General features: G+C 43.1%; 1 protein-coding gene and 1 long non-coding RNA gene across 5 annotated transcripts in view; one reads left to right on the forward strand and one right to left on the reverse strand.

Moving 5' to 3' along the window:
- LARP1 (La ribonucleoprotein 1, translational regulator) overlaps positions 1–19,246 on the reverse strand; it is an 84,612-nt gene extending 65,366 nt beyond the window's left edge. The window contains exon 1 of the mRNA XM_077895772.1: positions 19,225–19,246. The gene's annotated coding sequence lies outside the window, so the exon portion shown is untranslated. The remainder of the gene's footprint in view (positions 1–19,224) is intronic.
- LOC144312762 (uncharacterized) overlaps positions 1–27,603 on the forward strand; it is a 79,638-nt gene that overhangs the window by 9,699 nt on the left and 42,336 nt on the right. The window contains exons 3-4 of one of the 4 annotated variants that reach the window (XR_013378334.1): positions 15,016–15,107; positions 19,070–21,359. The exons of 1 other annotated variant lie outside the window; for it this stretch is intronic. This is a non-coding gene — a long non-coding RNA (uncharacterized LOC144312762). Of the gene's footprint in view, positions 1–15,015; positions 15,108–19,069; positions 21,360–21,390; positions 21,650–27,603 lie in introns of those variants that run through there. 2 more of the 4 variants (XR_013378332.1, XR_013378333.1) reach the window with 2 other exon arrangements.

Raw genomic sequence — 27,603 nt, forward strand, 5'->3', positions numbered from 1 at the left:
GATCCATGCACAGCCACCTGGGAGAGGATGTTCAGTCTAGAAGCTCAAGGGCCAAGAAGACTTGTCACTCCTTGCCCTGATAAGAAAGGTTGGCCTCCTTGGGAGTTTTCAAACAAATCCTATAATCTCTGGTTAGAAGGGACCTTCGGGATGCTTGGCCTGGCCCTCTGCCTTAAATGTAACTGCCCTCTAAACCTTGCTCACTAGTGATCATGATCACTTGGATTCCACTTGAAGTGCTGGGAACAGGGGCCTCTCTGAATCTCAGGGCTGCTCATCTCACCCATGAACAGCTTTAGGAAGTTCTTTCTGCAGCATGGTGCAACACTAGGCAGTACAGCATAGGGGCACAAAGTCTGGGCTCTGAGTGGCCTGGGAAGAATCCCAGCTCTGGAACCTACTTGCTATATGAGCTTGAGCAAGCCATGAACCTTCTCTGTGCCTCCATTCATCTTCTGCAAAATAGGGAGAACCCTCATTGGGCTGTTGGGAAAATTGTAAGCATTAATACCTAGTGGGAAGGCAACAAATGCCTGTTTCTGTTAACTGCTACCTTTGAATGTTCTTCTTGTTATTATCATTTTCAGATCTTCCTGGACTCTGTTCTCAGGGTTGGTTGGTTTGTTTGCAAAAGAGACAGTGGGGCTAGGCCCCAAAAGCACAGGGCTAGGAATCCAGAGCGGGTGGGCTCACTGGTGACTGTGAGAATATTCACTGCATTGTTCCAGGCCTCAGGACCACACCTGAAAAAAGGAGACAGAATAATCCCTGTCCTGCTTCCTGTTGTAGAACAGATGCATAGATCACAGGAGAAATAAACAAGAAGGCTTCGAAAAGTGCAAAAATGCTCTACGGATGCGAGGGATTCGTCTTATTTTGTTGGAGAGCCCTTTCCTCTTTTAGCAAGGCACATTAGCTTCCAAACAGCAAAATAGCTAAACTCAACCTATTTGGCAAACAGTGTGTTTTTGATACTTGCTGTGAATTTGAAGCTAATCCCTTCAGAATCTTCTTTCATTAATGTACCAGAGCAAACAAATTTGAGAAGGATTTATTTATAAGCATTTGGTACATTCCTACAGGATGTAGATAGAGCTCAGTTTGGCTGATTTCTGACATCTTTGTTTATTGTTGTAATTATTATTTCTTTAGTTTCTCTTCAGGAATCTGATTGAAAGGATCCAGGTGAGGTACCTTCACTTTGCAAATGTAGGCAGGACATAGCAACTCTGCATAATTTCAGGAAGTTTGGTATGACCTCTGTTCAAACCCTGTCATGTCATGTGGGCCTGTAGTGAGAGGAGGCCCCTAGAACTGGTCTTACCATAAAGATCAAAAACAAAGATTCAGAGAGGGGATGGCACTTGCCCCAAGTCACACAGCTAGTTAATGGGGAGGCTTAACCAACCAGGTCTCTTGACTCCAAACCCCATATTCTTTCCAATAGTTCTATGGAATCCTGCAATTTCTCTAAATTAGCTGATTATGTATCAAAATATTGTAATTTGTGGGGGTTCACATTTGTCAAAACTCCATTGACCTGGGGGTCCCTACCTGGCATGGTAGGTGAAGCATGTGACTTTTGATCCCGGGGGTAGGGATTCCCTAGAAATAAAATCCTAAAAAAAAACCCAAACCCTCACTGAACCATACACTTAAAACCTCAACAATATTTTGTGTTAAATTTAACTCGATCTTAAAAAAAAAAGATAAAATGGTGTGGCAGAGTTCTATTTCATGAGAGAGCCAGTGTCTGAGGCCAGCATTAAGGCAAAATAACGTATCATCTAAAGAGCTCAAGAAAAGCCCTTAGGAAGGCAGCGGGCTGGAGCCAGCAGGGTCTCTCAGCTGGTGTTTCTGCAAAAGCATTGTAACAGCCTGCTGCTTCTTCAGAAGGTCCAGATTAGATGCTGGCTGCCTTGTAGGGGGCAGGTTGCGAGAGAAAGAATGTATCTCTATAAAAGAAGTATATGTGGTGTGGTGGGAGGCACACGTGGGAACCACACTGCTAAGGGAATGTAGTTTTGGGTACCGCACCTCACACTCACACACGCACACACACCCCTCCCTGAGCAGGTGCTGGAGCAAGTCAACAGAGGGCCTGAAGCTGGGGACAAGGATCTGAGGGTTGGTTCCTGAGGGGGTACGGGGAGGGAAAGAAGTTGGAGCAGAGTTGGAGAGCTGCAACTATGGAGAACCCCTCATTCCAGAAGTGACAGCAGCAGAGGGGAACCAAGGAAGGAAAAGGATACAAACAGCTGGGGGACATCAGAGAGAGAGACATTTGGAGGTAGCCTGGCTTTTGAGGAGAAAGCAAGTACCCAGAGTGGACCTGCTGCAGTGGTCACAAAACTAGTCACTATCCTTTCATAAGTGAACACTCTAAAATTTGGAGTGATGGAGGAGGAGGAGGTTAATCCACAAAGCAGAATATGTTTAATGAGATTAGATCTGATATGCTTCTGATACATAAAGTTTATTAGTTGCTTATCTATAAAAAAAAAGGAAGATTCTGTGCTTCTCAGGGTCAAAAGTGTTTATTCTTTTGAGGAATTCAAACAGTTTCCCTAGAACTGTATTAAAACAATACATTTGTTCACCTCACACTCCTTTGGATGGCTACTATCAGAGAAGGAAGGAAGGATGGATGGAAGGCATGAGGGAAGGAGGGAGAGAGGAAGGAAGAATGGGTGGATGGAAGGCATGAGGGAAAGAGGGAGGGAGGAAGGAAGAATGGGTGGATAACAAGTGTTGGTGAGGATGTGGAGAAACTGGAACCCTTGTGCACTGCTGGTGGGAATGTAAAATGGTGCAACTGCTATGGAAAACAGTATGTAGCCTTCTCGAACAATTAAAAATGGAACTACTAAATGATCCAACGATTCTCACTTCTGGGTATTTATCCAAAGGAATTGAAAGCAAGGCCTCAAAGAGATATTTGTACACTGATGTCCATAGCAGCCATATTCAAAATAGCCATGAGATGGAAACAACTCATGTCCCCAGCAATGGATGAATGGACAGATGTGGTGTTTACATACAAATTAATATTATTCAGCCTTAAAAAAGGAGGAAGTTCTGCCACATGGATGAACCTTGAGGACACTATGTTAAGTGAAGTAAGCCAGTCACAAAATAACAGATGCTATATGATTCCACTTATATGAGGTATTTAAAGTAGTCAGGTTTAGGGCTGCCTAGCTGGTTCAGTTGGCGGAGCATGAGACTCTTGATCCCGGGGTCGTGAGTTTGACTCCATGTTGGGCACAGAGCTTACACTAAAAAAAATAACAATAAAGTAGTCAAATTCATAGAAACAGAAAATGGAATAGTGGTTACCAGGGGCTGGGGAGACAGGGAGAGAAAGTTGTTTCATGGGGATAGTGTTTCAGATTTGCAAGATGGAAAAGCACTGAGATCTGTTTTACAACAATGTGAATATTCATATCACTACTGAACTTTACACTTTAAAATGGTAAATTTTATGTTAGATGTGTTTTTATTACAACAAATAAACAAATAAGAAACCAATACATTTGCCTGTAGATTTTCCTTTACTCACCGAAAAACAGCTGGTTATAAAAACAGCCTGTTCAGTATGATCCTGTTTTTGTAAAATGTCCTTTACCATTCTAATATATATACATTATTGTCATTAGAATATACACCAAAAGATTAACAATGGCTATTTCTGGTACCTATTTTGTTCTTTTTACCATCTATATTTTCTAACTTTTTTAAAGGAAGCATTTCATTACTTATTAAAACAACAACAAAGGGGCCCTTATGTGGCTTAATGTTGAGCATCTGCCTTCAGCTCAGGTCACGGTCCCGGGGTCCTGGGATCAAGTCTCGCCTCAGGCTCCTCTCAGGAGCCTCCTTCTCCCTCTGCCTATGTCTCTGCCTCTCCCTGTGTGTCTCTCATGAATACATAAATAAAATCTTTTTAAAAATCAATAAAAAATTTCATCCCATTCCAGCCCCTGTCTTTATGTCCACAAACTTTACAAAAGCGAAACTCACATCCCTGAGTCTTTACCGTATATATAATTAGAATCACTGCTAATAATTTTAAGATAAAAATAGCATAGTAATATTTTCTATGTAGGGCAAACTTAACCTGTGCTCAACATTTGTGCTTTTCATGAATTATCTCATATAATAACCCTTCAAAGTATGTACCACTATTAAACCCATTCTGCAGATGAGGAAACAGAGGTTAAGTAGCTGGTAAAAATGCCTTTATAAATTTCAGGGCTGTGTTGAAACCCTCAGCAGTCTGATTCAAAAGCTATTCAGATAGCCTGGCTATTCTGCTAGACACACATGATGTACTCATCTGTCATGCTGTGCATGGGTCCCTTCAGCAACCATGAACATACAATTTATGTGTTACTTGCATGGTCCAGTCAGCACCCCTACCACTCTCCCGATGGTCCTACCATATTTGTTTCACAGATGAGGTGAAGGTCAACTTCCCTCCATAAATTCCAAGCCACGTTACATTCCAGATGGGTCCACACAGAGCAAATGAATGAGCCAATCCTGGGGATTCTGAGTGATTTGGGACTGTGGGACTCTATCCAGGACATTCACCTCATTCATGTAGATACTAACTCAACTGCCCACTACAACCAAGCAGGAAACACACCCACGTCTCAGGACCGACTCCAACTTGAAGGGAGGGCAGAAAGGAAAGGCTGTCAAAGATGGTAATTGTATAATATGATTTATTACAAAAGAATAGTTAGGATTATATAGTTAACACTTGGTGTTCAAACATTTTCATCTCTAAGGATCTCTGAGAGTCTTAGAGATTGTTTAAATATATATCACATGAATTGTTGGAGACAAAGTCTATAGTTTTATTTTTTATTCATTTTATTCCTTTTAGAAGAGAGAGTGGGGTGGGGGGAGGTCAGGAAGGAGCAAAGGGAGAGGGAGAGAGAGAATCTCAAGTAGACTCCACACCCAGCTTGGAGTTCAACATGGGGCTCGACCCCAAGACCCTGAGATCATGATTTGAGCCAAATCAAGAGTAGGATGCTTAACTGACTGAGCTACCCAGGCACCCGAAATTCTATAGTTTTAGAAGATAATTAAAATTCCTTTGCCTTTGGAATTAAGAGAATTGCCTATGGGATAAATATGATGCACAAATCATATTTGCACACACACACACACACACACACACATAGATCTAAATCCAGAAACTCAAAAATAAAATAATAAAATAAAATAAAATAAAATAAATCCAGAAACTCTGAACACAGGGCTGGAAAGGATCTTGACGAGCAGTTTGTTCAAAAAGACAAATAAACAATACCAACTTCAAATCCCCTGCTCGTGGTTGAAATGATCAATCATAGCACTCTTTCTCACTAAACCTGGACTAAACCTCAGAATCTTTCTCAACGTAGCACTCTAGCAGCGACTACTGCCTAATCAGAGTCAAACCCTATTCGTCATCTAGGATATTAGTCTATTCCCATCCCTGCCATGTGATCGACAGGGGACTGGAGTTCAGAGAGGTAGATTAGCTTGCTCAAAGAGACACAGCTGGTGATGCAAAGCTGAAGTTTCCAAATTTTTGCTTTTTTCTTAATCTCCACACTTGCCCTTTTGCTGTGTTCAGAATACACTGGATAGATCATGTTTTGCACCAGATTCCTCTTTCCTTTAGAATGCTCCTACCAGTGATCTGCTGAGCAGCAGGAGGCCTATTGCTTAAAATCTTTGTGTGTCAGGTGTTTTCAAGTTGAAAATGGAGATAGTCATCTGGATTCATATTCCTGCTTCTCTTACTGGTAAGCTGGGGTGCTGTATTGAGAAATGTGGGCTGTTGCTGAAATTTCTATGACTGCAGGGAAAGGATCAGATATTTCGAAAGCACCTTCTCTAGGTAAGGTACTGTGCCCCTGCTGCAGGCTGGTTTTGCTCCAGAGTGTAAAAATGAAGTAAGACATTGGGTGGCTACAGTGATCTGGTCATGGTAAGGCTGCTTGGAAGGAGGGGGTATTTGAGCAAGACTTTAGAGATTAAATGGACTAAATGTTTCTTTGACATATATGATTGTTACATAGTTATTTGGAAAGATAGAATATCGAGTGGTAAAATCATTCCTATTTCCTTTACCCATAAACTCTGTCAACATTTCATTTTTCTCATTTAGTATCTTTTTTTCTCTATGCAGAGATATTTGGTTTTTTTTTCCCTTTTCTCATAGTTGTTCATCTATGTGTGCCATTTTATATTTTTATTTTTAAAAATTGTTGTGGTTATTTTAATGGAGCATGGAGGTCAATGCGGGACTTGAACCCATGACCCTAAGATTAAGACCTGAGCTGAGATCAAGAGTCAAATACTTAACTGACTGAGACACCCTGAACCCCTTGATTTTTAAGTTTTAATATACTACCAGCGTGCCTCCATAACCCATTTGTAAGAACAGCCAACAGAATGGTGTACGTACCTATGTTCATCCAAAGGCATGTGCATGCAGCACTTTTCAAAACAGCACCAAACTGGAAACAACCTGAATATCCATCAATAGAATAGATATATAAATTGTGCTATATTTCCCAAATTGAAAAGTATACAGTGATGGAAATAAACTACAGCTACACATAGCAACTTGAATGCATCTCACAAATATAATGTTGAGCAAAAGCAGCCAGGCACAAAAGAAAACATACTGTATGACCCGGTGATAGAAAGTGCAACGCCAGGCAAAATTAACCAGGATATAAGATGTCAGAACACTGTTTACCCTGGGGGGCATGGCTAGTGACTGGATGGACCATGCAGGGAGGCATCTGACTGTAGGTAACACTGTATAAGCATTTGGTGAAATGTATCAATCTGTACATTTATGACTGTGTGCTTTCCTACATATGTTCTACAAGTCAACAAAACATGAATTAATTAAGTAGCTGCAAGCAAATACATCCATCAGGTAGAGCAAGCCAAGGATGTCACTTTGGGCAGAGGAAATAACACAAAGAAAGTTGCAAGAGTGGGAAGGAGAAAACAATCCAGCTTGCTTACAACATGGGTATTACAATATTTTGCCATAAACAAATGATCCCAAAACAAGGATTAAAAACAATAACACTTATTTGCTCATAATTCTGAAAAGTGGCGGTTTGGGCTGGGCTTAGTGAGGTAGTCCTGTCTCAGCTAAGGTCACTCATACGAGTGTATGTAGTCAGAAGCATTGACTGGGGCTAGCTAGCCTAAGATGGCCTGTGCTGTTTATCCTTTTTGCCTGCTCTAGGAAAATGAATATGGGCCCTTTAAATATGTTTCCTCTGCCAGCTAGCAGGATCCTCAGTTTTGTCAGTATTGGAAGCTGGGGATACATTAAGTAAGAAAGTTCAGAATCCACTTCACCAGAATCCTGCAGCGTGTGTGGGTCCCCTATGCCCAGTTCTGCAGTGCATGGCTTCTCTAGCATCGGGCTCTGACAGTGCATAGTGGCCAGCAGCACCCAGCAGCCAAAAGCTTCCCCAGAAATCTCTCTTGAGGGATTTTGTAGCAAAGTGTCTCTGGTGAGACATTTCCCTAAGAATGGCTTTCCTAGAACATAGGAGGACACAATTCCAGCAACTGGCATGGTACCGCAGTGACCCCTCTGCCATGTCCTCTGGGATGAGATCTGGATCTCAGCCCTGGGCAGGAGCTGGGCAGTGGGTGTGGGGGGTGGGGGCTCTACTTCAGGTGCTCTATGTCCACCCTAATGGTTGCTCCTTCTATTTGCTATTCTTGTATTCTTCAGAGTTCTCTTTACTTCTTACTAGTCAGTCCCTTGTTACTTCAACCCCCCATTATAATTGATAATTCTTTATATTAAACTTTTCCTGTTCAAAGTACTATATGGTTTCTCTCCCCTGGTTAGACCTATGTCTCACTCATCTGTCTGGTTGTTGGTGCTGGCTATTGACTGTGCCTTTCTCTCCAAATGTCTCCAGCAAGATAACCTTGAGGTTTTTTTTAACATGGCAGCTGTGTCCCAAAACATGAATGCTGAAAATGTAAGGCTTCTTGAGGCCAAGGCTCAGATGCACCATAACATCATGTTAACTGATATCTATCAGTCAAAATAAGCCATTGAGTAAGCACAGATTCATAAGGAGAAAAAATAAACTCTATCTCTTGATTGGAAAAGTGGCAAAGTCACATTGCAGATGGGCATGGGCACAGGACTGGTGGGAATGTTGCAGCCATCATTGCGAACAACCTCCCACAGTCCCAGAGCATCAGAAACAGCAGAATACTTCTTGAAAGTCTATTCCTTGACCCTACTCCAGAGCTGCTAAATCCAAATATCTGGGGTGGGATTTAGGAGTCTAAAATTTTAACATTCTTCCTCTTCCTATCCCAGCCTAGGTGATTCATACCCATAATAAAACTTGAGAACTATTCATCTATGCTCACACAATATCTGTTTTCATTCATCGCTTTGAAAATATTGTTCCAATGCCTTCTGGGCCTTCATTATTTCTGTGGAGAATCTGTTAGTTTCATTGTTGCTGCCTTCAAGATTTACCCCTTATCTCTGGTTTTCAGCAGTTATACCATATAGGTCCTAGTTCAGTTTTTTCTTTATTTATTCTGCATGGAGTTTAAAGTGATTCTTAAATCTGTGGCTTGGGGTCTTTCATTGGGCTTTGGAAATTATTGACTATCATTACAATATTGCTTCCAGGATCATTTCATTTCTCTGAGTCTCTTCTTCTCCTCTCTTCCTCCCCATCTCCTCTTCCTTCCTTCCTCTTCCTTTTTCTCTAACCTACCCCTTTGCTGCAAGTCTCCCTTGGGACTTCAATTATACATATTTAGACATTTTCACCATGTTCCATATGACTCTCTTCTTTATTATATGTGCTGTAGTCTGGGTACTTTCTATTGCCTGTCCTTCACTAATTTTATCTTCAGCTGTGCTAATATGCTGTACTGTTATATGCATCTATTGACTTCTTTTTTTTTTTTTCTATCTATTGACTTTTTAATTTCAGTTTTGTATTTCAGGCTCAGAATTTTCTTTTTTCTTTTTTTTTTTAAGATTTATTTATTTATTTATTCATGATAGATATCGAGAGAGAAAGAGAGAGGCAGAGACACAGAAGGAAGGAGAAGCAGGCTCCATGCCGGGAGCCCAATGCAGGACTTGATCCTGGGACTCCAGGATCGTGCCCTGGGCCAAAGGCAGACGCCAAACCGCTGAGCCACCCAGGGATCCCCTGGGCTCAGAATTTTCATTTGATTTTCCTTGGTAGATTCTAGTTCTCTTCTGAAATTCACCATCTTGTCAATCAATTTCTTTCTTTTTTAAAAAAATATTTTATTTTTTAGAGAAAGAGAGAGAGACAGAGAGAACAAGAGGAAGGATGGTCAGAGGGAGAAGCAGACTCCCTGCTGAGCAGGGAGCCCAATGCAGGGCTCAATCCCAGGACTCCAGGATCATGACCTAAGCCCACGCTTAACTGACTGAGCCACAGGTATCCCTTGTCAATTAATTTCTTGACTATAAAAATCATGTTTTAAAGTTCATATCTTAAAAAAAAAGAGAGTCCATATCTTACAGTACTAATATATGGATCTTCTGGGGACCTATTTCTATTGTCTATTTTTTCTCTTGGTTTTCAGCCATTTGGTCTGCCTACTGAGATTTTTTGAAATTTTTATTGAATGCTAGATATTGTATATGAAAAGAATTATATGAAAAGTTGATACCCTAAATGGTATTATCTTCCTTCAGAGAAATTTTTACTTCTACTTTAGGCAAGCAAGAGTCTTTTTTTTTTTTCAAGCAAGAGTCTTATAAGGGATTGAATTGATTATATGCTAATCTTCAGTTTTGTGGAGCTGGTCTATTTCTGAGTCACCTTTACTCCTAGGGTAGAACCCTCTAGGGGTTCCATTTGAAAACTTGGGGTGTTTATTAGGGATACTCCTACTTGGTGGACCCTGAAATCCATCTTTTATATCTCAGCTTCATAACACCTTCAGATACTCAGCTTCTGCTCAGCTTCTTAGTCATCTTTTGAGAAACAGCATACTCCTTGAAGGGCAAACTGGCAGCTGAATATGGACCTTACCTCTCTGCATTTCTCTTATCTCTGGAATCTTGAACCCTCAGGTTCTTGTTGCTTTGGTAGCTCTCTAATGCTTTCACACACAACACACACACACACACACACACACACAGTTATTTTCAGCTCATTGGACAATTCTCAGTGGGAGGGTTGGTGTTCAACAAGCTATTCCATAATTATTGGGAATATAAAACCTTTGCTCATCTAACATTTATGCTATATTTTTTAAGTGGGCAGAAACCAGCCTTACTCCTCTCTGTAGTGCCAGAGACTCCCTTTCTTTAAATTCTTAATGGATACCATTTGAAAAAAATGAATAACAGTTTATAAATTGCCTTTACTTTAATAATTTTAAACTGCAGACAAAAGAAATGGCTTTTCTATAGTCCTAGATATTGGGCCCAGAGAAGACCTGCCCAAAGGTTCCATGACTAAGGTCTATTAAGAAGTGAGTGGCCTACCTGGGTCTGGTATACAGAACCAAAACGGTGCTTTCCCTTACTCTGCCAGATTGTACTGTGATGTAATGGTCAAGAACATCATGGGCTTGGGTGTCAAGCAGATCTGAGTTTATTTTTTTTATTTTTTTTTATTATTTATTTATGATAGTCACAGAGAGAGAGAGAGAGAGAGAGAGAGAGGCAGAGACACAGGCAGAGGGAGAAGCAGGCTCCATGCACCGGGAGCCTGACGTGGGATTCGATCCCGGGTCTCCAGGATCGCGCCCTGGGCCAAAGGCAGGCGCCAAACCGCTGCGCCACCCAGGGTTCCCCAGATCTGAGTTTAAATCTCGGTTCTGTCACTTACTAACTGTGTGGCCTTGGACAGGTTACATGAACTCTTGGAGCTTTAGATTCCTCTTCTGGTAAAGTGGAAATATTAATAGGAGCTACTCAAGATAGTGTTGTTGTGAAGACTAAAGTGGGCCAACGTGTATAAAGTACTTGGCAGAGTCACCCTATCTGTAAATAGGAATTATTCTTTAAGAGAGGATCAGAATGGTAACAAGTGCCTCATTCCTATGAGTTTCACAGGTAATGCAGCAACCAATTATATCTTGCCACTTCCCCTCCCCTGAGGCTGGGGGCTCTACTCCCTGGAGGCTCATGGTTCTCCTCATGCAAAATACCCACCCCAGAACCGGATGACAGTCTCAAACCAATGAAGGCTGGAGTAGAAGGAATAGTCTTTGCTTCTTGGGGGTCATCAGGACCTTACTGCCTGCTTCCCTCCTGATGCAGGCCCCTCTGAAGCCTGGTGGTCTGGGTAGATGGAGAATCAGCAGCCCAGATACTAGGGTGGCAGGGCTGAAAGACTCCAAACCTTTCTCTTCCACTGGCCCCCAAACACGTCCTTATGGCAGAGTGGTTAAGAGCACAGAATCCAGAAAAAACAAAAAACAAAAAACAAAAACAAAAACAAAACAAAACAAAAAACAGAAAACACAGATGGCGTTCAAATCTTAGCTTCATCATTTCCTAATTGTGGGATCTTAGTTAAATCCCTTAACTTTTCTTACTCAGTTTCCTCATCTGTATAATGGAGTTGATAGTAGTACCTACCTATTGAACTGTTTGAATGAGCCCAATAAATAATAGCTCTCATTTTATTTCTCCTGTTATTTTTCCCCCAGAATATATAAGTCAGAAGGAAATAGTAGAAGTTAGAACTAGAACCTTTGTCTTCAGACTCTCCCTTTCTCCACCATTTGCCCACACCACCCCTAAAATTTCTCCTGCTCAGGGGTTAAAGCATTATTTCCCAACTTTTCCTATCACAATACATGATAATATTTGTTTTTTTTTTTAAATACATGATAATATTTGAATACTACCTGGGCTATCCCAATGAAGCTGTTTGAAGCCTGCATGTGCCAGTCTCATCAGATTTGGGGGCTCAGGCTGCCCTAGGTTCCACCTGGCCCCTCCACCTGAGGGCTCTATGTTTCAGCATACTTATAACCTGTCACTGTCCCCTGGCTGAGGCTCTTTGGGTTAAGATGTTGACAACCCCACATAAGGGCCAGTGTTGCACTGCCCAGAAGTGACACATTAACCCATTGTTGGTAAATCAGTCCTGGACCAGTTATTCAGTCTTCCGTTTGGAGTCCAGAGGCCAGAGCCCAGAACATGGAGATTGGGAAGAAATCAGATGTCGGCTCCTGTCCAGCCTCTGCCTCAAACTCATGTGACTTTGGACAAGCCATTACTCTTTTCTGTGCTTTACTTTTCCATCTGAAGCAGAAAAGAATTAGACTAGAGGAAAGATCTACACGGTCCCTTTTGGCACTGACATTCTAAGAATCCAGGATTCTATGAATTCCCCCATCACACAGCAGTATTCTTTTCCTGGTGACCTGGTTCCTGCCTCTGAATCAGATAAGTGTAGCAAATAGTAGACTCTCCAACTGTGCAGATGCTCCCAGCTCTCCTCACAGTTTACTGGCTGGCTAGTCTTTGAAATTAACCCCTGCGAAGTCTTGACAGAGGGCAGAGCCAAACTTGCCCCATGCCCCCATCAACAGAACTCCTCTGAGTCCTCTACACATTCAGCTTACTCCTGCCCCCCAGACCAGCCTCTGGGAGAGAGGCATTCCTAATTTCATCTCTTCTTCCCACAGCTCTCGGGCTTATAGTATGATCTGGGCTCATGGTAAAGGCAGGGAAGACTCCAGCAGCAGGAGTGCAGCAGCCTCCCTGCAAGAGGGAGGGAGAGTGTGGGGAGGCTGAAGGCAGATCCTGAGGAACCTGGGCCGTGACGCTCCAGAGGCTGGAGTTGGCCTGGTGTGTAGGGCAGAGACACCATGGGCCTTGAAGCAGAAGGACATGAACAAAACTTAGGATCACAAAGTGCTTGAGCTCTATGGAAGGCAGACTGGAGCAGAAAGAGAGAGAGACAGGGAACTGTTAGAAAAGTCAGGCCAGAGACCATGACATGGCAGTAGGGACAAAAATAGGAGGAACTGAGGAGGTCATTTGGCAGGCTGGGTGATTGACCGATTGGCGGTTCAACCACAAATCTGACTGTGTCACGTGCCAGCTGGGGTTACACCGCCATGGGTCAGAGGGACTATCTGCTTTGTTAGTATGGGGGACAGGACCTCAAGGAAGAGTAGAGTAATGAGTCTCAGGCTTAGAGATAGATACACTAAAATACCTCCAGTAGCTTTTTATGCTGCTTAAGATGTTTTCTCATTTGGTCCTCTGAACACGGGTCTGTTTTGCAACAAGAAGCTTAAGGTAGTGACACAATTAGAACCTCAAATTCAGGCCTCCTGACTCTTGGCCCCACACCTGGCCATAGAAATGGCTTCCCTAAACTGACTGGCAGGCAGAGGTGGTGGGAAGTTTGCTCCCACCCAGCTGCTCCCCATCGCCTCCTCGGGATTCCACAGCCCCCAGCCTGCCACCAAAGGGCAGTAGGCCTCTAGCTACATTCATGCCCCTGCTCCAGCTTTGCTCCTTGTCCTAGGAAGACATGGGTGGGGCCAAGTGAAGGTTCTTGACATTCAGACACAAACAGGTGATCCTCTTTTTTACAAAGGAATCTTATGAATCACTAACGTGAACTCAAATAAAAAAGAACCTGCTCAGGCCAAGGCAGACGTGGTTATCTGGTTGGCTGGTTGTCTTGACTGCCTCCCCCTCACCCCACCCCCCTCTGCATCCGGCAGCCTTTCAGAATCTGCAGGGTTCCATGGCCCACAGTTTGTAAGCTGCTGGACTGGAGGACTCCTCCTTAAGGATCCTCGAGTGAGGGATTCTCCACCGGGTCCACAAGTAGAATTCTCTGAATTTGGAAGGAAAAATTCTATCTCTATTTTCACCTCTAACTCAAGTTAAATACTTTGTTCCATTACCAATGTCAGCAGTGACCACAGTAATATTGACAGTTCCTGTGACTGTGTCACTAAGAGAAATGAGATATTTTCGTGTCACATTCTAGTGGTCATAATGTCATTTATGTTTATCACTTTAAAATGACAATAGTTATTATATCTGCTGCCAGATCTCATTTTTTAATTATTAATAAAGAATTATATATTAGGATGCCACACCATGTAAAAAATATCATGATAACTATATTTTGTTATGATTCATTTTCTTATGTATTTTGTTTTATACATTTAAAAACATTCTGAATATTACTCAGCCATTAGAAATGACAAATACCCACCATTTGCTTCAACATGGATGGAACTGGAGGGTATTATGCTGAGTGAAATAGGTCAATCGGAGAAGGACAAATATTATATGGTCCCATTCATTTGGGGAATGTAAAAAATAGTGAAAGGGAATAAAGGGGAAAGGAGAGAAAATGAGTGAAAATACCAGTGAGGGTGACAAAACATGAGAGACACCTAACTCTGGGAAATGAACAAGGGGTGGTAGAAAGGGAGGTGGGCGGGGAGTGGGGGTGACTGGGTGATGGGCACTGAGGGGGGCACTTGATAGGATGAACACTGGGTGTTATTCTATATGTTAGCAAATTGAACACTGATAAAAAATAAATTAAAAAATAATAAATTAAAAACATTCTGAAGAGGGGTCCTCTGGCTTTACAGATTGCCAGAAGAGTCCATGGCATCAGTAGGTTACAAGCCCCCGTCCTAGGACTTCTCTTCCAGAACAGAGGGGGCTGGGAGCTTGTTGAAGGTCCTGCCAAAAGAGGGCATGTAGGACCTAGGATCCCCGGAGGCCTCATGCTCCGATGTGCACACTCTGAGCCTGAGGAAAATGAGACAGGAAAGTGGGGCAGGAGCAAAGGGACTCTGAGAAGTGGAGCAGAAGCCAACAGGCTGGCTGGCAGGGCTCAGTCTAGTGGGACAGAACTGAATTCCTCAGCCACAACCCCAGCCAGGCTTCTGGGGGAGCCAGGACTTGGGGGTCCTAGTCTTGTTTCTCATTTCTCTGCCCAGTCTCAATTTTCTTCTCTGAGCTAATATAGTGGAAACAATGGCCTCACGTTGGAAAGAGACCCTGCTTCTGGATCTGACTCTTCCTTGCCTTGGTGAGTTACTTTGGGCAAGTCACTTCCCTTCCCCAGGCAGTTTCCATGTCCGTATAATTGCTGGTGTAAGCCCTGCTACAAGCCCTTGCCATGCTCACAGTAGATATTGCTGATAGCTCTTAGCGTATGATCATTCCATGCTCATAGGTAGCTTCAGAAGCCTTTTCAACACTACCAGTTGATAGGAATTAGCAAATGAAGTGAAATGTTTCTGCTATTGTTGGATTAGATGATCTACACATTTGCATCTGTACTAGTCCATCCATGCCTCTAAAGATCTGACCCCAGGAACTCAAAAAAGACCCTAGATAGAAGTGCAGACTTCTAAAGCATGGCTATTTCTCACTCATAGGTGTGTGCATATGTATAGGAAAGAAAGAGAGAACATTCTTAGCTGGGCTGTAGATTTTCTCTTGTACACTCTATAGCAAAAATGAGGTCAGAATAGGACATTGAGATGTTGAAATCTCAATCAGGCTTCCCAGAACAGATGAGCAGAGGCAGATGGAAGTCAAACTCCAAGCAATGTTTGGAATGGGCATCATTCCAGAATCAGTGCCGCCAGGCCCTACCTGTTCCCAAATGGCTCATGTCACAAAAGACATCAGACATGCGGTGCAACAGAATGATGGTAACAAAGAGTGAATAACACCAACCACTCCTAGTGTAATTTACATGGATGTATATCATGCACAGCCAGGTGGTCAAGACGTGGATATGCTAGAGACTAATGGTTTCTCTCCCAAACAGCACAAAAAAACTACTTAGAAAGTTATTTCAGAGCATTAACTATCCCAGGGGACAGCTAAAGCCCAGACAAGTGTTGTAACTTACTTAAGGTCACAGTCAGTACAAGTGCTAGGACCAAGGTCTGGGTCTCTATAGACCTGTGTGACCAGGCTGATATCACAAATTAGAGTGTGTTGGGTAGATAGTAGGGAGTGATGGGAACTGTGGCCAACTAGAGGTCACATGTTCTGTTTAAAGGCAGCAGCTGATTATCAGTTTAAGTTGATGGTTGGCATGGGAGGGTGTGAACTTATCCTGCCACGTTCTCCTGATTTTTAAAGAGAAGTCAGAATTGAGATTTTTATATTAAACAGCCCCATTTTCAAATGCTGACATCTAAATTTTAATAGGTTAAAACAAAACAAAACACTGTGTAGACCAAACAAATTGGATCTGGGGACTTTAGTATTTGGTCTGATTTGCAACCTCTAGTAGAACAAGTAAAAGCCCCTGCTGTGAATTCAGCTGTACAAAGATCTGAATCATGCTTCTGCCATTTGTTAGTTAAGCAGTCTCACCCAAGATCTGTAACCTCTCTGAGCCTTGGAGTTTTCATCTGTAAAATGGGAATTGAACACTAAAATGGACTACTGTCCAGATTAAGCAAAGTAATGAAAACAGCACAATCATTTGCTCATCGTAGGTGCTCCGTAGATGTAGCCCCTCCCCGCAAAGTGCCTCTGAACTTCACAGCGGTCTGATGAACACCCACCCCAAGGCACCCCAGTCCATCCACCTCAAGCTTATTTTCCTGCGAGGTATCAGTGCTCAGTGTCTGTAGAACTCTAACGTAGACACGCAAGGCCCTCAAACATGCTCACACATAGCTTGCATACCCCCCCTTGGGAGGATTTGGAGATGCCAAGTTTGGTTACCTAGGAAGGATGTTTAAGAGACTTCCCTGGGGTGCAGCCACAACCTTCTCATGTTGTTTAGAAGAGAGGCCTGCACACTGCAGGGGGTTGGCTAACGTGACCTATTGCGAGCCTTCACAGCATTAGAATTTTTCAACTTGAATTTTGTTAGCTCATGTGCTCAAACACACATGCACACACATGCTTTTGCCTACCATCTGCCCAAAGCCTAGGCAAGAAGGGCTGCCTTTCCCATTCCCGGGAAACTTCCATTCTAGCTCTCACTCCACTCATTCTGGGAAAGGAGGTACCACCAAGACCCTTGAACCAGCAGTCCTTGAGACTGATTTGCTTAGCAGGGAGCAATGGGAGAAGGGACAGGATAAAGAAGCTTAAATGACTGAATAGAAGGGGCTTGGGATCTTGACCAGACCCCCGAAGCAAGAAGCAAAAACAGCCCTCTGGATTCAGGGGAATGGACAGGTTCCAAAGACCTGCTCATCCATTGTCTCCAGAAGTCTCTTGCCACCCCAGATGATGGCAGGGCTATGAGGGACTCCATTTTATGGATGGGGAGACAGACCGAAATGTCTAGCTCTGAATCAGTTTATCCAATCCACTCTAAGGATCAGGTGCCCTCCTGATTGGGGCTCCTCTAATAGAACAAGTATGTGGGTTCTGAGTCCCTGCCCTAAGCTGAACCCCAACTTAACAACACCACCAGTACCACTTAGCCAGCCAACACTTTTGCTATTTCTCCACTCCCACCTCATTTTAGAATTTAGAAGACATTGAAGCAGAGAAAAGTGACTTACACCCAAGGTCACCAGGAGGTCTCAAAGTCTGTGTTTGAACTCAAGGTTGTCTGATGCCAGCCACATATTATACTGTCTCATACATGAGGGCCACATTCCCAGCCTGGGTTTCAGTTCCATTAGAAAATACCATGACTCAGTGAGCTGTTTCCCCTGCTTTTTGTTTATATGAGTCTGTATTTCAAAAAAGTCCCAATAAATGGTATTGTAAAAAAAAGGAAGAGAACTTAATGAGCAACCATAATCCCATCACAATTAGAATAATTCTTTTTTTTTTTTTTAGAATAATTCTTTATCAAGGAGGTCACGTTTTATAAAACAGCCATTACTCTATTTTGTCAATTCTAAGATGCATGTCTGTGGGGTTTTTTGTTTCCATCTTTGAATTTGGGAAGCATTTTAAAATCTGTGGACTCTGAGCTTCCAAGATGTACACTATTTTATTTGGCCCTAAGAATAATCTGGGGAAGCAAGCATTGCCAAGATTATAATCCCCATTTTACAGCTGGGAAAACTGAGGTTCAAAGAGGTTAGGCAATTTGCCTGAGGTTACAGAGCTAGTCAATGCAGATTAGTCCTGTGCCCTGATTCCCAGCACAAGCTGTGTCTGCCATATGCTCCTGGACTCCAAACCCTGTGCTCACGCGCACCTGTTTCCATCACCCCACTGGTCAACCCATGGTGGAAGACTGAGGGACCTCTCAGTTTCCCCCATCCAGGGTTGTCTAACCTCAGGCAGAGCAGCGGATGAACCCAGTGTGAGGTCTTCAAGGAGCAGTCTAGCCCCAAATAGGAAGTTTTCAGGTCACAGGATCCCACTTTCAAGAATGCAGCCCATGAGACACCTCGGTAAGCTCAGCAGTTGAGCATTTGCATTCAGCTCAGGGTGTGATCCCGGGGTCCTGGGATGGAGTCCCACATTAGGCTCCCTGTGAGGAGTCTGTTTCTCCCTCTATGTCTCTGCCTCTCTCTCTGTCTCTCATGAATAAGTAAATAAAATCTTACAAAAAAAAAAAAAAAAGAGAGAGAGAGAGAGAGAGAGAGAGAGAGAGAATGCAACCTATGTATTGTAGAGACCCAAGCCAGGCCTAGGGTGTGAAGGCGGTATTTCTGCCTGGTATGCTCATGATCCATGCAAGCTAGATCTAGGGGCTCCCACCTAGGATCCCCATCCTCTGAAAATTGCCCTATTTCTCATATTTCAAAAGACCAAATGAAAAGCAAATATTGACTCTAGATAAGCTCGCACAGGCTGCTTAAAACAGCACATTTCTTTACTTTTGGTTTAACTTACATCAGCTTGATGTTTCATGGCAGTTCGTTCCTGCTGACCAGAAAACAATGATTGGCTATTATGGGGTCCCAATTCACAAAGAAGGGGAAAACCAGTTAATGACATGTAACAGGTACAGCTCGGCAGACAAAAATCTTTCAAAACAAGGGGTGTGATGGAAAAATAAGAGAAGGAGAAAGCTGACATGGAAATTTAAACTCATTTTCCCAGATGGAGAACATGAGGCTCAGAAAGCTGCAGTGACTTGTCAAGGTCACACAGCGGAGCTGAAACCAGCACCCAAAGTTTCTGCCCCTCAGGAGAAGCATCTTTCGACCAGACCCTGCTTTGCTGAGCTTCAAGAAACCCAGATTGTCAGTACTCACCAGGGCTGCTGAAAAGGGTCAGGACAGGGAAATGGCTTCTCCCTTGCACCTGTGGGCTCCTTCCTGGCGGGCAGTTGCCAAGGCCACGCTGTCTTTCCTCCCTGGGCGTCTGCCAGGGCAGCTAGGCATGGGAGCTGTCCTGGAAAGCCAGCTCTGGGCAAGGTGAAAGAGGCCTCTGAAGAAAGCAACCTCCAGGACATAAAATGACCAGGCCCTGGGGTCACGAAGTGGCCACTGAGGGCTTAATTTCATCTAGCTTGAACAGCTGCCTCTGGCCCCCACTGGGGAGCTCTCCAGGTGGCATGGCTGGTTTTCCTGCCAGCTGCTGGGTGCCTTTAAGAGAATGACTACAGTTCATTGGCTGAGCAAGGCTCCCCCTACCTCTTTACCTGAGCAGGTGAGAAAAGCCAGGCTAGGGGAGGGCTGGGGACTCAGGTGAGAAAACAAAACCGTGGCAACCAGCTGGCTCTCCCTTCCTTCACAGACAGCCCTTCCTTCCTGGGCTTCCTTCCTTATCCCCACCTCAACCACAGGACCAGCTGGAGGGAGAGAAAGGGCAAACATTCTGCAGACTGCCTAATGCCTCTCAGTTCACAAAGCTTCACTATCTCTACATAACCCTAGACCAGAGTTATTTGTATGTCTTCTCTGTCCATGGAGAACTGTCCTTGGAGATATGAAATGTCCAACTCACGCAGCTCTTGGAAGGAAGGTTGACAGAGTAGGACGGTGTGAGGATTCAAACCTGAGTCTCCTGCTTTTGACTTCCACCCACTGCTCCTGGACCAAATCACCTCCCTCTCTATAAGGCCTTTGACAAGCCACTCACTGCCTCAGTTTCCATATCTGTAAAATGGTACAGTCTTGCTTGTAGGTGAGTCTACACTCAGTTGGTTGAGTGTATCATAGACTTAGAGCTAAAAAGGACTTAGGAGATTATCTAGCTCATCCATGCATCTAGCAGCCATTGCTTCATTCTGCAGGCATTGCTATTCAGCAACTATTATGTGCCACACCTATTTTAAATCCTAGGGCTACATCGGTGAACAGGAAAGTCAAGGACCTTATTGAGTTTGCATTCTAGAAAGAGGAAAGACAGACATAAGTAAACAGATTAGATAGGTAAAAGTACCCTGAAGAAATGAAATAGGCTGATATGATAAAGTCATGGGGGGGGGGGGGGCTAGTTTAGATTATGTGGTCGCTAAGGCCCTCTCTGATGAGGTGATATTGAAGCTGAGGCTTGAATAACCAGCCATTAGAAAAACCAGTCATTAGAGGAGCTGGAGCAAGAATCTTCCAGGAACGGAGAACTATAAGTGCAAAGGCCCTGAGGTAGGGGTATTTGGAGAATAGAAAGAAAGCTGCCTGTGGCTAGAATATAGTCCAATCCTTGTACTCCCTTTTAATAGATAAGGAAATGATTCAGAGCAATGGCTTGCCCAAGATCCCCTTTTGCAAATTTCTCTTTCCTTTCTTTATCCTCATTCATTATGGAGGGAAACTGAAGTCTGGAGTTCATCAGCACTTGAGTTACCAATAAAACAATCATTGCACGAGCCTACACTGCTTTGACCTCATGTTTCTTCCACTCTGTAGACATGTGTAAATTCCCAAAGGGCAGGGGCTATGATTTTAGGAGTTTCCTACGTTGAAGAACCAAATCCTGACCAACAGAATATAGTGCTAAAAAAAAGCAGCAGCAATGTAAACTGCCCTATTGTGACATAAGGTCAGTACAGACCTTTCCTGTTCAATTCCTTTCCACTGTCATTTTCAGAATTTTTACTCTGATTTTTTAAAAGGGCTCTCTGTTGTCAGTCATCATGTTGTTGATGGTAACACTGGGATTGTTATTCTGAAACTGTTGGTAAGTAGTGTAGGGTAAAGCAAGTGAATTTCATGGTGGTGGTATTGGGAACCAGGACTTTTAATGTGAGAGAAAGGAAATACAAATGAAAGACAAAAGGGGTTAAGTAAAAATTTTATAATCCTGGATTTAAGTCAGAAGTTCCAGTGTGAATTTTTGATGCAGCTGATCTGAAAACAAACACCATATTCCCTGGCTCTGCCTATTGTTGTCAGGTCTAGAAATAACAATCAACACTTGAATGAGCACCTTTAGGGTCCAGACTATAGTCTCAAAATATGATTTTACATTTAAAGGATCCCAGGCTCCTCACAAAATAAATAGCTGATTCCAGCTCTGGAGTGGAAAATGTACAACATGTACATAGACTTTTAATGCCACAAACGAAGGAAACCAGAGTCATGGCAAAGGGGCTCAGGAAACAACCTGAAGAGACTCTTATTTGCCAAAGGCCAGATGATTTCAGCATCAGTCAAGAAAATAACTGCAATGAATAGGTAACATTAAACATATTTAAATCCATGAATTCATAATGATTTTTTTAAAATAAAAAACTTCAGTGATCATCTTTGAAAGATAGTAGGAAATCAACTCATTATTTTGAAAAGTGGTAAATAAAGGGAGACAAACATTTATTCTGTCTTTCCTGTACGAACTGTGCCTGAGGCAACCAGAATAGATGAAAGGAAGGTGCTTTTTATGTAAGCTTTCCAACAAATAAAATGGAACAGGAATGAAGAAGGATTAACTGGAATATCACCATTTTGCAACTCCTTATGGATTAGTTGATCTAACTGATAATACAAAAAGAGAAACAAGGGTGTTGGGGTTGCTCAGTGGTTGGGCATCTGCCTTTGACATGATCTCAGGGTCCTGGGATCAAGTACTACATCGGGCTCCCTGCAGGGAGTCTGCTTCTTCCTCTATGTCTCTGCCTCTCTCTGTGTGTCTCTCATGAATAAATAAATAAAATCTTAAAAAAAAAAAAAAAAGTGGGGATACCTGAGTGGCTCAGCAGTTGAGCATCTGCCATAGGCTTGGGGCATGGTCCCAGAGTTCTGGATCAAGTCCCACATTGGGCTACTTGTGTGGAGCCTGCTTCTCCCTCTGCCTATGTCTCTGCCTCTCTTTCTGTGTCACTCATGAATAAATAAATAAAATCTTAAAAAAAAGAGAGAGAGAGAAACAAGTAGACATAATGGGCCCCTTGGTAGAATGAATCACCACATCTTATGGAGAAATCATGCCCCAAGAATCAAGCAGGAGTCTGATCAAGCCTTTGGAGTAGGTGTTGGCAAACTTTGTCTCCAATGGGCAAGCTTTTATAGGCTACAGTGTTTGACCTCTGCGGCAACTACTTTGCTGTTAGAGCACAAAAGGCAGCCGTGAACAATAGCTAAACAAATGAATGGAGCTGTGTTCCAACAAAATCCTGTTCACAAGGGTAGATGCTAGATTTGGTCCATGGACCATAGTTTGCCAACCCCTGTTCTTGACCCCACTACCAGTTTATAGGAAACACAGGGACTGTGGAACACATGAAATGACACCATGGAGACACAATAAGCAAAACCCAAACTGGGGGAAAGTCTAATAGGAAAATCAACCCGATTTCTTTAACAAATGAATGTCAAGATATTAAAAACAGAGAGGGAGGTACCTCTAGATTAAAAGAAACTTAAGAAATATTAGCCAATCACATTGTATGGACCTTATTTGAATCTTAATTGAAGCAATTATTTTTTTAAGATTGTTTTTATTTATTTGAGAGAGAGAGAGAGAGAGAGCACAAGTGAGTGGCAGAGGCAGAGGCAGAGGCAGAAGCAGACTCCCTACTGCACAGGGGGCCCGACGCGGGGCTCAATCCTAGGACCCTGATATCATGACCTGAGCCAAAGGCATGCTGACTAAACCACCCAGTCGCCCCTTAATTCAAGCAGTTATTTAAAAAAATTATGGGATAATTGGGTAAATGTGAACAGTGACCTGAATATTTGATAATATGAAGGAATTATTGTTGAGATTTGGAGATATTTGATGATACATTGTGGTTGTGTTTTTTTTTTAAGTTGAGGATATTTTTTTTTTAAAGATTTTATTTATTTATTCATGAGAGACAGAGAGAGAGAGGCAGAGACCCAGGCAGAGGGAGAAGCAGGCTCCATGCAGGAAGTCCGACATGGGACTCGATCCCGGGTCTCCAGGATCACTCCCTGGGCCGAAGGCAGTGCTAAACCGCTGAGCCACCTAGGCTGCCCTGTGGTTGTGTTTAAAAGGAGGAGTCCTTATCTTTCAGAGACATTTGCTGAAATATTTAGAAATGAAATGGAATGATATCTCAGATTTGGTTAAAAATAATGAGTGGTGAAATCTAAAGGAAACAAAATTGGAGAGGGGTTGGATGGTGGATGACAGACAGGTACAGAGAAATTCATTACTCTATTCTCTCTGTTATTTTGTAAATACTTGAAAATTTCCACTCTGAAAAGTTAAAATATATTTATACCATTTCACACTCAACCAACTGACAAAATTTTAAAAATCTGACAAACTCGAAGTTTGTAAAGGATATAGGGAAAATGTAAATCTCACAGCTGGTGGGGATGTAAATTCCTACAATTTTTGATAGTGATTTGTGTATGCCTCATGATCCAAAAATTCCCCATCCAGATCTATACTCAAGAGAAACTTTAATCCATTAAGTGACATATAGAAGCATTTTTTAAATAGGAAAAATAGAAAACAACCAAAATGGATAATTTCTGGTATCTTTGGACCACAAGAGGTGGGGGGAGGCTAATGAAATGTAGAGATTGGAAATGGCAAATACATGTGGAGATAGGAGCCAGGGCCCCATCAGGATAGATTTAGCTCAACATATGTCGACCTGGTACCCACTCTGGGCCAAGCCCTTTCCTGAATGCTGAGGATACAGACGTGATGTCCCTCTAGGGCTTTAAAGTCTAGATATCAGAGGTAGAGGGGGGTTGACCCTGACATATCATTGAGCCCAACTTACCCATTTCATAGATGTGGAAAATGAGGCCCAGAGAAGCTAGTTGACTTGCCAAGGCTCCTGGTTGGTTTATGGGGGAACCAAGAATTGAAAGAGGTCTCTGATGCTCAGCAAAATCAGATCTTGGAGCCATACATCCTTAAGCTGAATCTTGACTCTGTAACTTATTAATTGTGATTTTGGCCAAGTTATTCTCTTTCCTCTGAAGTATAGCAATACTTCATAGGTCGATATGAGAATTAAATGAAATGATATACATAAAGCACTTGACCCCGTGACTGTAAAGGAGTCAGACCTCAGTGGATAGTTTATTTACCTTTACTGTTATTGATATTAGGAAAGACTTTAGGAAAAGGACAAAATGCTACATTCTGTGTTGCTCTCAAATGGTTAAATCTGTATGACTCCTGGTCCACCACCTGGAGCCCCCCAGTTCCTTGTAAAATGAGAATAATGGTGGAACCAACATCATGGGGTTGTTGTCATGATTAGATGAACTAATTAATGCCTAGCATATAGTAAGTCCTCAGTATATGGGAGCTATGATGCTGACGATGCAAGACTTCTATCCCAGGGTGTCAGGCTTAGAGATATAAACAAGAATTGACTGCATTTCCTGCCCTCAGAGTGCTTCAGTCCATTGGGGGATAGAGTCAGAGGCCACTCCTTCCTTTTCATTTCTCCCCCTGCTGTCACAGTGATTTTAACCATTTTATCTCACAAGGAAGCTGGCTTTAAAAATGACCAGGCCAGACCTACTAGGTCTGAACGCACAGGCACACTCACCTCTGCTGGTGAGAACCCCATTCCCAGCTCTGCAGAATCCCTGACTGCCTCAGGCTGCTGAAGCCAAAGCATCACATGCTCTGAATAATAAAGCCATCCAGAAAGTTCCCTGTGGCGAGCCAGGCACCACACTCTGGTCTGCACCCTCGGGGCCAAGCAGCCAGAAATATCACAAAAGGCCTGCCTTCAAAGCTGAGCTCCTGTCCCTAGCTTGCTGGAACCACGGAGCCCAGGGAGTTTCAATATCCAGTTCCTTCTCTTTCCTGATGCCTTCTCCTTTCACGGAAACCATGTGTATTTCTCACCCAAGACCCTATTTTTATAGAGCCCAACAGAACATTCTCAGTTGGCTCAGTGACCCCTGGTCCCAATTTCCCCAACCCTAGAGAGTAAAAACCATTGAGGATCAGAGAAAGACACAGTAAGACCAAAGTGAGATGAATGGAACCAGTTAAATATATTTGGTTCTCCTGTGGAAGCAGGAGTGAAGTTGTTCTTTCAAGAAGATGTCAAACCTGTCATTCTGCAACTGCTCGCAGGCTGCAAGCTGGAGGCACAGCCTGTCAGACGGTGTGGTTGTGCACAGTGATATCCTTGTGGGCAGGGGCTGTATCCGGTTCCCCACTCTGCCCAGCACTCAGCACCAAACCAGTGCTACAACTAGTGCTCTATCATAACAATCCTAACAGCCCAAACTGTTCCCTCTCGGCACTTATTGTGCTTGTAATTAAATAACTGCATGTACAATTATTTGTTTAATGCATGCCTCCCTGACAAGACTGTCAGTAATCCAGGGGCAAAGAGTGCCCCCAGCGTTGTCCACTATTGTATCCCCGGTGCTTAGAATGGGATCTGGCATGTACCTGGCATTCAGTGAATGTTTGTTGAATGAATAAATGAACACAGATGGCAAAGATGGCCACGGCAGTGGGCCAACCCACCCGCCAATCTTGATGGCCTACGCTGCCGCAGGTGCTGAGCCCATGACCAGGACAAAGGAAGCTGCCATTAGGCCATTTACTTCAAGATGCTGACAGTGTTATGGGAAAGTGAGGAGGGAGGGGTTTGCTAATACCCAGGCTCAGCTGTTCTTAGAAAGAGTCTGCCTCCTAGAAAGTCTACCCATTTACAAGAGACAAAGATGGAGTGGGAAGCAGGCTTGTCTGCTGGTTAACTAGGGCCTTTTCTTTTACCTCTACTTGGTGATTTGGAACAGTTGGCCTGGGAGTAGATGGATGATTTCAGCCTGGAGTTCATGGAATCTACTTTGTAGAATTGTTATAGGACACAAGAAGTAAATAGATGTGTAAATATTTACTATAGGACCTGACAGTGTACCAGTGCTCAGGAATGCTATGTGGAGTTACTGTGGTTGCTATCAATCCTCTGCCTTCCAAGGCTGCCCAGGGATGAAGGCACCTTGGATGGAGAATGTCAGGGCGCAAGTCTAGTGATAGATGCTGGGCTTCCCCAAGGCATCTCCTGGGACCAACCTGGCCAGATTGCAGGCAAGAGGGAGTGAATCATCTAGGTGATAGAAAGACCTCAAATTGACTTGGACAAAGTTGGCCCCCATAGCCCTTAAGTCCAGAGTGCAGACTTGCTCTGTGTACAACTGCATCCAGGAGCTCAAACACTATGAGGATGTCTCCTCCCAGACTCTGTCACCCTATCCTGCCTTCTGTGTCTGAGCTCCAGTCTCAAAGAGGCTGAGCCCCCACGGTGGCTTACAGCCTGTCTCAGCTCCCACAGAAAAGAGAAAGTGTCTCTTCCCCAAAGTTCAGATCAAACCCCCAGAATGGAGTCTCCTTGGCTGTAATCGAGTCACATGACCTCTCCAAAGCGATCACTGTGGCCAGGGTTGCAAAGCTCAGATTGGCAGAGCTGAGTCACATGCCCACCTGTGAGCCACCCATTGGAGTCCGCTCCACAGAAGGGGAGGGGAGGGTCCCCGAGCAACATAGGGTTGTTGTTGCCAGAGAAGGGAGAATGTTGCTGGGGCAGCAAAATAAATATGCACTGCAGATTGCAAACCTCTCTTCAGGTCAGATGACAAGAGCAATGTTACAGTGAGGCCAAACAAACGTCAATTCTGTCAGACAAATAAAGTGATAGGATCTGGAAGGATTCCCAGAGGGCAATGGGGCATTACTCAGCCATGTGCCAAAAAAACCTCTTCTATCGGGCCCATATCAGGGTGCCGTCACTTGGCTCCAGTTCTAAAATAAAGAAGGCCCCCCCAAAACTTAGCAACCTAGATAAATAATACTCAAATGCAGTTTTTTAAAAAACAAAGTTAACACAAAAAATCCATGACAAACAAAATTAGGGGCTTAGCACCAAACCTGGTACATATTTAGTGCTTGACAAAAGTTTATCATTACCATTACCATTTTTCATTCTGGAAATTCCTAAGAATAAGTTTACTGATGAATCATACACTACAGTAATGGTACTGTCTTCATTCACTCAACAAATGTTTATTGAGTATTATAAGTTTGGTGCTGCTAGAGAAATACTAGAAATCAACTAGAAATCTAGTTGATCTAGATCCTACCCCCGGGAGTTCATAATCTTTAATCTGAATGGCAAGACCATTAGCATACAACACCTCCATATATTATTATTTGTGTTTTATTTTATTTTATTTTATTTATTTATTTTTTTTATTATTTGTGTTTTAATGAAGGTCCAAAAACTTGCCGTG

Source organism: Canis aureus, chromosome 4 (genome assembly GCF_053574225.1).
Source record: "Canis aureus isolate CA01 chromosome 4, VMU_Caureus_v.1.0, whole genome shotgun sequence".
Taxonomy (NCBI): Eukaryota; Metazoa; Chordata; class Mammalia; order Carnivora; family Canidae; genus Canis; species Canis aureus.